This window comes from Physeter macrocephalus, chromosome 19, assembly GCF_002837175.3.
Source record: "Physeter macrocephalus isolate SW-GA chromosome 19, ASM283717v5, whole genome shotgun sequence".
Lineage (NCBI taxonomy): Eukaryota > Metazoa > Chordata > Mammalia > Artiodactyla > Physeteridae > Physeter > Physeter macrocephalus.
Window position 1 is genome coordinate 27,948,677 of NC_041232.1, and position 11,591 is coordinate 27,960,267.

The following is an 11,591-nucleotide window of genomic DNA, read 5'->3' on the forward strand; positions in this document are numbered from 1 at the left end:
ATTGCTCTTCCTGGAGGTTTCACAGATGGACACTTCCACCAGAAAGAGTGAGAGAACTTAGCTCCAGCTTTTCCCACAAGCTGTTCGTGATCCAAACTTTTGATCTTTCCCAACCTGGTAGGTAAAAAAGTCATGTCTTGGGAAGTATCATTTTGCATTTCTCTTATTATGAGTGGTGTTATATCTTTTTATAAGTTTAAAAGATTTTTGTATTTTATGTTTTGGTTAAGCTTCGTTTTCTAATGGTTTTGTTTTGTTTTGTTTTGTTTTTGTATTGTAGATATCCCTTACTTGTTAGAAAATTTGGTCATTTTCTGTGGTATGAGTGGCAAACGTTTTCCCATTTGGTATTCGTCTTTTTCCATTCTTCTGAGGAGCCCATGTAGAAAATTCTGGCGTTTAACATAAGCAGTTATTAGTCCCTTTGTTAATGGTGCCATCACTTCTGACTTCAACTACAGAGTCAGGCCAAACCTTGCAGGTGAGGGCGCCATCCCCCTCCAGGCTTCAGATGTCAGCCGCGGGCTCGGGGTTCCCCAGGCATCCACGCTTCTGACCAACAGGCTACACTTTGGGGTCCCCACTCCCCACTCAGTTTCAACAATTCGCCAGAATGTCTCACAGAACTCAGGAAAGTGTGATACAGTTTTTTTTTAAAATTTCAGTTTATTGTAGCGAAGAGGATACAAATCAAAAGCAGTCAAAAGTAGAGACACTGAGGGCAAGGTTTGGGAGGGTCCCAGATGTCCTCTCCCCGTGGAGTTCGGACGCATCACCCTCCTGGCACGGTGATGCATGACAACATGCTTAGGATTGGCAGCGAGGGGTCCTCACCTGAACATTGATGTCCAGAGTTTCCATGGTTTCATTGTGTAGGTGTGAGTAAGTGAATCATGGGCCACTTGACTGAACGCAACCTCCAGCTCCCCCTCCCTTCCCCAGAGGTTGGGCTGATACCACGTGACTCAAAGCCCCAGCCCTCTAATCACCCGCTGGTCTTCCTGTCCTGGCCAGCCACCATCTGAGTCATCTCCTTAGTATAAACTCTCAGGGTCCACCAAGAATGACAAAGACATTCTTATGACTCGGGAAATTCCAGGTATTTAAAGGTTACCTCCCAGGAACTGGAGACAGGCCAGCCCAGTTCTTTATTACTTAGGATACAGTTTCTGGATTTTGTATTGTATATAGAAGATTTTTCCCTTTTCTAAGGGAAATTATTACAAAAACAAATTGCCCATGATTTCCTCTGGTACTGGAATGATTCCACTTTGCCCCCAAATGTATTATTTCAGCTTTTTGAGATGTAATTGACATCCAACATACATTTTTGATCCATCTGGAACTCATTCTGGTTTATAGGATACAGATTCAACTTTATTTCTTTTTTCTAGATAAGTTGTCCCCAAACCACTTATTGAATAAACTATTTTTCCTCCTTGAATTGAAATGCCAGCCTTATGCTGAATTCCTGTATGTATACAGATCTACTTCTAAACTTCTTAGTGTGTTCCATTGATCCGTTTTTCCTGTGTAGCACATGATTTTAATTATTGTAGTTTTGTAAGTTATTACTTCAAATTGATACCACTAGTAAATTTCTTAAACTTTTATAAAACATTCCTCTGAAACTGGATTTAAAACCAAATACCGGGACTTTCCTGGTGGTGCAGTGGTTAAGAATCCACCTGCCAATGCAGGGGTTCGAGCCGTGGTCTGGGAAGATCCCACATGCTGTGGAGCAACTAAGCTCATGTGCCACAATTACTAAGCCTGTGCTCTAGAGCCTGCAAGCCACAACTACTGAGCCTGCATGCCACAACTACTGAAGCCCACACACCTAGAGCCTGTGCTGTACAACATAGAGAAGCCACTGAATGAGAAGCCCATGCACCGCAACGAAGAGGAGCCCCCGCTCGCCGCAACTAGAGAAAGCCCACGTGCAGCAACAAAGACCCAACGCAGCCATAAATAAATAAATAAATTTATTTTTAAAAAAAACCAAACCAAATGCCAATTAGAGGTAAGACACCAATATAGCTGTCAGACGAGTAGCCAGCAGTGCATTGATCTAGCTTGCGAGCCAGTTAGCAGCTTAGAGTAGGAATTGTTTCCAAGGCATTGCTTACTTTATATGCCAGAACATAAGGGAACTCACGCAGTTGTGCCCCATACATTTGTCTTTTATAGGAAGTTATTCAGACTTACATGGACAATTTTCACTGCACTGGAAACAGCCCAGCCACCTGCAAGGCAGTGGGAGCCTTTGGCCTTCTCAACAGTCACAGCTGTGGCATGAGCTGGGCACATGATTTCCTCAGAGCATCTCACCTCCTGACCATCCTGACCTGGGCTGAGTCACTCACTTTCTCCCAGCGGGATCCATGCTCCTCCTCTGCTCCTCACCAGGACGGGTCTGAGTCAGATGGTCATCCTGCTCCAGGGTCGGCAGAATCTAGTTCTTTGGTTGTCGACTCTGCTATTTTCATCTTCAGGCTTTCCCTTCACACTGGGCAAAGAAAATTTGTGGAATCTTGCAGAACCAAACCACTGTTTTATAAGGATGACAATTGTTTTGGAGAAGGATAAAGTGGCACTATCCTAGTTATCCTCATATCTGTTCAATTTCAGATAAATTACTGAGCAAAACGTTTAAAGTGGTTTATTAAAAACTTTTCATTTTTACTTTGGCTGTAGATGTGTAATTGTCACAAAAATTTTAGGATCATTTTGACTGTTTTAGGCTGTATATTTCTTTAATTCTGCTTACTACTTCATGAAGAAATATCAAGAAATTTCTCAATTAAAAAAAAAAAGGTTTGAGATCAGCTCAGTGCTTTGTGACCACCTACAGGGGTGGGACAGGGAGGGTGGGAGGGAGACGCAAGAGGGAGGGGATATGGGGATATATGTATATGTGTAGCTGATTCTCTTTGTTATAAAGCAGAAACTAACACACCATTGTAAAGCAATTATACTCCAATAAAGATGTTACAAAAAAGGTTTATGGCTGAAATAATATAATGTCTGGGATTTGCTTCCAAATAATCTGGGGTTGGGGTGGGGGATTAGTCGGTTTATAGAAGACACAAGTTTGGCCATGAGTTGATGACTGTTGAATCTGGGGTGATGGGGGCATAGGTGGTTTCACTGTATTTGTTCATTGTGACAAATACTTAATTCCTTTTTATTTTGTGTGTTTGAAATTTTTTCTTAGAGAGAAGCCCACTTTGGTCCCACTCTGGTTGGGATGACTGCAGTGCAGCCTGACTGCACCCAGTGGGCACCGGAGCCCCTTGAGGGCTGCACCCTCCCCAGGCAGGCACTGGTGGAGGCAAGAGGCCTTTCCCAGCTCCCTTTGTTCCTCCCAAGGCTTCTGGCAGAATTCTCACTGCTCTTCCTTCACATCATCTTTCTTTTCTATTTCTGAACTCCATTTTGTGATTTTTCTAATTATTCCCAGCAAAGAAGAAACTTGAAAATCACATATGCTGTGACTGAAAATCTTTTTGCTGAAAGCACATTCAGAAATAGCCCGAGGACTAAAATTCTTCCCAAGAAGAGCATCTGGGGAAGGATTTCTGCCTTAGTTTTCCTTAAAATAAGGTGATTTAACAGCGATCCGAAGAAAGCATAGTGAGCAACTTTCCATTTTCCTGTTAATTACACACTTGAGCTGAGAAGCAGAAGTAAAAAAGCATTAAAAAGAAACCCACGAAGTTTATTTAAACAACAAGATGCTTGACCTGAAGGGGAAAACTATCTAGGATTCATTTCTTTTACAGTAATTTATCCTTGCTTAAAGACAGATTGCCCTACCTGTAACAGCTACATACAAGAAAGTTATAAAATTGTTCTTGGTTTTGAAATGAAAATGAAAAACATTAAAATTCTCCAATCAAACAAGGTATGCAATAATTGTTACATTGTTCTTTTTTCGTTAAACAGGGAAATCAAAAGAACTTACTGGCATATAAAGAGATGAGCTGAATGAGCGTGCCAGTAATGGAGAGAGGGACTATTTTCACAGAAGCAGTATTTTCCCCCATCCCATCTCCTTGTGATGTTGATCAAAATGTACCATTGGCCATTTAGTTAAAAAAAATCAATATACTTGTGCACATACCTCCATTACTTAATGTACAACAAAGGAGTGGGGGAGGGGAAAATGAAAGACTAGAGAAAACTGTACTGCAGCAGTCACGATGCGGTGGAACCAAATCGTGGTTTTCTAACTTACAATGACTTCTTGGTTCTGGAGTAAAGCAGCAGGTTCTCTCTTTTAGTAGACACCTCCTGTCTGCTATTGGGACACATCAGCTGTATCTTCATCCTCCATTTCCAACTGTGCAGGTGTGTCTGTTTCATTGATTGGCTGCCCATCAAATCAGAATCTGATCTGCCTCATGGACAAACCCTGTCATTCACAATAGGCTTTCGTCAAAAGTGGTTACGCCTCCAAATCTCAAACTGCACCACAGAACCATCCTGCCTCACCACCTTCATGTTAATGTGATCGTGGTCCTCTGTCTTGACTCCCTCCTGGGGCTCTTCATTGGCCATGGTAACCTCTGGAGCCTTCTCAGTGGCTGCTTCACAAAAAAGGTACCAGGATTGGCACCAAACAAGCACAGAGCAGCACCAGTAGTGGCAGAAGAGGAGGTAGCAATCAGTCAAAGGGAATTTTCTAAAATAAAAAATAAGTCCCTTGAGAGCATAAATTTAGTTAGAACCTGTTAGACCAGGGCAGGGGAAGATCTTTATTATGGAGTTTATTTCCAGTTCATTAATTATGAAATAGCTGAGACTTAACCAGAGAAGTCTGAAACTCCCAGGTAACTGAAACACCTGTGTCAGACAACGCTCTTACCATGGAAGGACTTCTCCATCAACTGAGAAACGGGAACTGCTCACTTACAATAGCTCCGAAGAGAATAAAATACTGGGGAATGAATTTAACAAAAGGAGTGCAAAACTTACACTCTGAAAACTGCAAAACACTGTTGAAAGAAATTAAGGAAGACCTAAATAAATGGAAAGATATCTCAGGGTCAGAAGACTTAATATTGTCAAGATGGCAACACTCCCCAAAGTGATCCACAGTCATTTAGTGTCATCAAAATTCCAGCTGAGTTCGTTCAAACATGGACAAGATGGTGCTAAAATTCATATGGAAGTGCAAGGGGCTCAGAGTAGCCAAAACAATCTTGAAGAAGAACAAAGTTAGAGGACTCATGCTTCCCAAAATCAAAACTTACTATAAAGCTACAGTAATCAAGATGGTGTGTTACTGGCATAGAGACAGACATATAAGTCAACGCAGTAGAATTGAGAGTCCAGAAATAAACCCTCACAGTGGCAGTTCATTGATTTTCAATGGGTGCCAAGACCATTTAATGGGGGAAAAGGATAGTCTTTTCAATAAATGGTTCTTGGGTAACTGGATAGCCACATGTAAAAGAATGAAATTGGATGCCCTACCTTACTCTATATACAAAAACTAACCCAGAATGGATCAGAAACCTAATCTAAGACAATAAGACTCTCAGGAAAAAAAAGCAGGTGTAAATCTTTGTGACTTTGGATTAGGCAATGGTTTCTTAGATATGACACTTAAAGCACAGGCAACCAAAGAAAACATAGATATATTAGACTTTATCAAAGTTAAAAGCTTTTGTGGTTTGAAGGACAGCATCAATAAAGTAAAAAATGACAACCCACAGAATGGGAGAAAATATTTGTAAATCATATATCTGATAAAGGGTTGAGATCTAGAATACATAAAGAACAGCTCAGTAGTAAAAACATATAACCCAATTAAAAATGGGCAAAGGATCTGAGTGGACACTCTCCAAAGAAGATTTTCAAAGGGCCAATAAGCACATTTTGAAAAGATGCTCAATATCATCATCCATCAGGGAAATGCGAGTCAAAACCAAAAGGAGATAACACTTACATACTAAGATGGCTATAATCACAAAGACAGATAATAAAGTGTTGGCAAACCCGCATACATTGCTAGTGGGGATGTAAAATGGTGCAGCCATTGCAGAAAAGAGGTTGGCAGCTCCTTAAATGGTCAAACATAGAGTTACCACGTGATCTAGCAATTCCACTTCTAAGTATATACCCAAGACAAATGGAAACGTATGTCTACACAAAAACTTGTGCATAAATGTTCACAGCAGCATTATTCATAGTAGCCTGGGGGCTAGATGACCACTTCCAAGATGGCTCCCTCACAGGGCTAGCTATTGGCTGGGAGCTCAGCTGGGTCCAGGGGCCTGAGAACATGGGACCACTCATCACAGGCATCTCCGTGGGCTGTTCAGCTTCCTCACAGCATGGTGACCAGGTTTCAAGAAGAAGAGGAGCACCCCAAGAGACAGGCAGTAGAAGCTGCTAGTTTCTAGGGGCCTGGGTCTAGAAACTGGTACCATTACTTCTGTTGCATTTTTTTGGCCAAGCAGTCTAACAGCCTAGATTCAAGAGCAGGGAACACAGACTTCAGCTCTTGATTGAGGAGTGTATAAATTTGGATGACATGTTTTACAACTGCCACACCCCACAGTAACTTCCAGAGCTGGGATGTGAATTCAGGTATGTCTGAATCACGGAGTTCATAGTCTTAAAATTTCTGCTTTGCATTGCAGATAGGATGGGTGGAAGACCCTGGGCTGGAATAGTGAGAAAACTATTTAAAATATTTTTAGTTGGCATTGTGAAGGGTGGTGGTTGTTGCTGTGTTACCTTGCTCAGAGTCAAGGTCATTTTGGAAAAATATTTGCACTATTTATGGCAAATTTCAAAGATATCATTTTAATGCTGAGTTTCTAGAGGTGGGACGGTCCTTATATTAGAGATGGCGCTTTTAAAAGAACAAACAGGAGAAGGGCTTATTTCCCTTTTAGCAATAGATCTGAAGACAGGACTCGCCATGAGCAAAAATAACTCTGCCTATGCTTTGGTTTCCGCAGTGAAGAACAGTCTCTTTATTGTGGGCATGCCTTAACTCAATACCACATTACTCAGCTCGACTTTAATCCTGGGGCTACAATCCAACCATTCAAAACCCCATTATTATAGCTGAGAGGTGGGGCAGTGCCAGCATGATTCAAACCTGGTAGCACATCAAAATGAGGCGTCAGGGCTCCATTCAGCTGTTGGTTTTAAGATGCAGGTAGAATCCAGGCCCTTTCTCGTTCTATTCTGTTATGGTTCCCAAAAATTGCTGCCCAGAGGGTAGGGAAATTCCAGCGATTGCCCACATTTGCTTTGGGGATCTTGGATTTTGATAGCACTAGAGATGAAGATTTGCAAACATCACAGCTGCTAAAGGATGGGTAAAAGTGAATGCGACGTGCTCAGTAGGATCTTGCTGCCCAGATAACAGGAGGTGCTCTGGGGTGAAACTGTGTGGTCGTGCTGCGGTATTGGAGGTCACAACTAAAAGGACTCACTGGGAGGTCTGGGGTACAGAAGGATGATTGTTTAAACAGACAATTCCACTAAAAGATCAGGCGAGAAAGCTGCCTCGTGGGGTGACTCTCTGCCAGGCATTGTCTCCTTAGGGCCAGGGAGGAGAAGGAAGCTGGCCCAGGACAGAGCAGAGGGCCCAGAGAGAAGCTTTTCCCTTCCACTGTGCCCTGTCCTGAGCGCTCAGGGAACTACGAGGAGCATTCCCGGAATCTTTCCCTGGTGGGGCCGATAAGCAATTTGCTGCTACCAAGCACAGGCTGGAACCCTTCCACCCCTAATGGACCAGAAGCCATGTGCGCCATTGACCACCGTGCAGGATGCACACCCAGCCCCTCCTGGGTGATTGATGAGATGGGTGCTGAGGCAGGAGTACTGACTGACAGATGGCCTTTCCAAGTCGTGGTCAGGATGCGCTAGAATCCTTCCGCACAAGCCTGAGTCAGGAGCAGAGACGTCAGAAGCGGACGAAGGAAAAAGAGCCGGGCAGAATGTGAGACTGACACCTGACATAAGAGATGGTCTGAGGCAGCAGACGTGGAAAAGCAGCTGAGGGGTTTAGGAGAACCTGGCTGGTGGAAGGGGAGCCATTGGATGAGCAAATGCATCTCAGGGAAAGTCAGGGTCAGGAGTAAAGTCTCAAAGCCCCCATCCGTCTCGCCTTCTCTCCGCAGCCTCTGCCTTCCCCGTTTCTCCTGGACGAGACTGCGCCCGTCACCTCCAGGCTCAGTTCTGTGGGGTTTCTGCTCCAGTCCTCGCTGGGCCGAGAGCACTGCAGGCCCAGGGGATTTAGAGATCAGAGCTTTCCTGGGGGGCAGGGGGAGGCCTATTGGTTACATAGTACAATTCCTTTTTCGTTATTGTGGTAAAATATATATTAACATTAAATGTACTGTTTTAATCACTTTTAAGTGTCTAGTTCAGTGGCATTAAATATATTCACATTATTACACAACCATCACCCCCATCCATCTCTACAACTTCTTCATCTTCCCAAACAGAAAAACTGTCTCCATTAAATACTAACTTCCTATCTCCTCCCCCAGCCCTTGGTGACCATCTTTCTACCTTTTGTCTCTATGAGTTTGACCCCTCTAGGTACCTCATTTAAGCAGATTCATCTATTTGTCCTTTCATGTCTGGCTTGTTTCACTGAGAATGTTGTCCTCAAGGTTCATCCATGCTGTAGCATGTGTCAGAATGTCTTTCCTTCTTATGCCTATATACTATTCCATTAGATGTTTACACCACAATTTCTTCATCCATTCATCTCTCGATGGACATTTAGGTTGTTTCCAACTTTTGGCTATTGTGAATAATGCTGCTATGAATGTGGGTGTACAAATATCTTTTTGAGTCCCTCTTTTCAATTCTTTTGAGTATAAACCAGAAATGAAATTGCTGGATGGTGTGGTAATTATGTGTTGAATATCATTAGGATCTGTTGCACTGTTTTCCACAGGGGTTACATTCCCACCAGCAAAGCACCAGAGTTCCAATTTCCCCACATCCTCGCCCACACTTGCTTTTCTCTGTTCCACCCCTCCTTTTTTTTTAAAAATGATAGCCGTCCTAGTGAGCGTGAAGTGGCATCTCACCGTGGTTTTGATTTGCATTTCATGTTGAGCATCTTTTCATGTGCTTATTGGCCATCTGTGTATCTTTGGAGAAATGGCCATTCAAGTCCTTTGCCCATTTTTTAACGGTTTTTTGTTTGTTTGTTTGTTTGGTCTTTTAGTTTTAGGTGGTCTTTATATATTCTTGATATTCATCCTTTAACAGATAGATGATTTGCAAATATTTTCTCCCATTCTTTGAGCTGCCTTTCATTCTGTTGATAGTGTCCTTTGATGCATAAAGTTTTAAATTTTGATAAAGTCCAATTTTCCTATTATTTCTTTTGTTGCCAGTGCTTTTGGTGTCATATCGGAAATCATTGCCAGATCCTATGTAATAAGCTCTCCCCTAGGCTTTCTTCTAAAAGTTTAATATTTTTAGTCCTTAGGTTTAAGTCTTTGATCCATTTTGGGTTATTTTATATATAGGGTATAATGTAAGGGTCCAACTTCATTCTTTTGCATGTGAATATCCAGTTTTCTCAACACCATTTGTTGAAAAGACTGTCCTTCCGTCATTGAAGGGTAGTACCCATTCTCCTTTGACTTCGGTAGATTTTGTTCCCCTAAACCCTACGGATTCCATGTAGCTCTAGGTAGATTTAAATGTCCCTATTGCAAGTCTGACTGTGTTTTTTACCTTTGGGATCTGCCACCCCCTCCCGGCATTCATAGGAGCCAAATGTAGAGTGGACATTAGGTTGTTCAGTCAGTCCATACGGTAAAATTTACACAGTTAACATTAGCCTTGAAAATCCTTATATTACCTCAAGTTACACTGAATGACACCTCAGTGAGACAGTCAGAGCTGGTTTCCCCTCCTGTGTTGGAACTGACTGCTTGGAGTGGGGGAGGTGGGAGAGTACTGAGCATCAGATGCAGTGGTTGGCCTGCATTTAGGAGCCATTTTTTAATAAAAAATATGGATCTAGATAAACAAAATCACCTCCAGATGGCAAGATGCTCACCAGGTGTGCTGCCCAGATGCAGAGGTTGCCCGCAGGAACAGCAGAGCCCTTGCTCCCACTCACTGCTCGTCCCAAGACACCTGCCCGTGGGGTAGCAGGTGTGCTGGCGGCACCAGAACATGGTTTTCTCTCACTCTGCAGATGAAAGAGGTTTAATTGTGCCAGCTAAAAGGCATCTAGTGTGTCTCCACTAGGAGCCACAGGTGTGGGCCCTTGGCTTGTGGATTTGAGAATCGTTCCTGGTCTACATTTGTCCTCCTCCGCTTTGGGGATACCTTGCCCTTCCGACCTCGGGGTGGCTTTGGCCTTGGCTCCACTCCTGGATTAACTGCTCCCTGTGATTTGGCTTCTGGATGGCTGGAACTCTTTGGTCTTGGAGTGTTGTCTGTTGAGACTCGGTTTGCCTTCAGATTAACTTCTCGGCTTGGACTGCCGGGTTGTGGAGCTCAGGTTCACAACTGAAGGGGCTGCCCCGACCGCTGTGCCAGGTGCTTCTCCTACCTCCCTCCTTCTCCAGAGAGCCCACGCTGGAGGGTTCCCAGACTTTTGGACTTTCCCACATTGGCCCCGTTGCTGCTTGGATTCTCGGGGCTGGGCTCCTCTCTGGGACATCGTGGTCCCTCCTGAGTGAGGAAGAAAACTTTCCACATCACTTCTGAAATTCCATCTGAGATCTTGTTACCCAGCATCCTAGCACTGCCCCAACAAGGGTCCTCCCGCCGGTGTCACTCGCGCCAATGGAAGGAGGCTCTGGAGCACGTGATCTTGAGCCAGGCGGTGGGTGGGGCCGCTCTGCAGGGGTCCCGTCCTCGGGGAGGGGCGGGGCCGTCTCACAGGGTCTGCACAGGCGCAGCTGCTGCTCACGCCCCTGATCACAGAGCAGGGCGCAGCGTCTCTGCACGCGGGCCGCCCGCCATCTTGAACTGAGTGTGGTGGGAGGACCTTCTGCACACGGCACGGAGCCGAGTTGTCGGCGCCGCAGTTTTGCACCAGGAGCCCTGGTCTGAGGTGTTGGCGGTTTGCGAGGTGCCTGTACGCGGTGCCCTGGGAGCTGGTGGACTAGACTCAGCGCAGAGGAAACAAGGTTAGACTTTGTTTTTTTACCCAGGTTCTATTTTTATTTCTCATGAGTTGTTAATGGGATTTGCCAGTGACAACATGAGTGGCCACTGCGGACCCTGAAGCCACCTCTTTTTTTTTTTTTTGGCTCACGGGCCCAGCCGCTCCGCGGCATGTGGGATCCTCCCGGACCGGGGCACGAACCCACGTCCCCTGCATCGGCAGGCGGACTCTCAACCACTGCGCCACCAGGGAAGCCCGTGAAGCCACCTCTTCTGGATTCTGTTTCCCTTTGCTCTTGGTTTGGCTCATGTGTCCACTAGTGAAAGGTCACAGCTGGCTCCTCAGGGGGACTCTGCCCCCGGGGATGTTGGCCCTTCCCAGTGCCGCCGCGGCCTGAGGTTCCAGGCTGACCGGCTCATTCCTCCGCAAACCCCGAGGGCGTCTCACCACCGGTTCACAGTCAGAAGCC

The 11,591-nt window shown here is 44.7% G+C and overlaps 1 pseudogene; it reads right to left on the reverse strand.

Annotated features, from left to right (window-relative positions):
* Positions 1-4,282: 4,282 nt before the first annotated feature.
* LOC102985830 (small ubiquitin-related modifier 2-like) lies at positions 4,283-4,611 on the reverse strand (annotated as a pseudogene).
* Between the last annotated feature and the right edge of the window lie 6,980 nt (positions 4,612-11,591).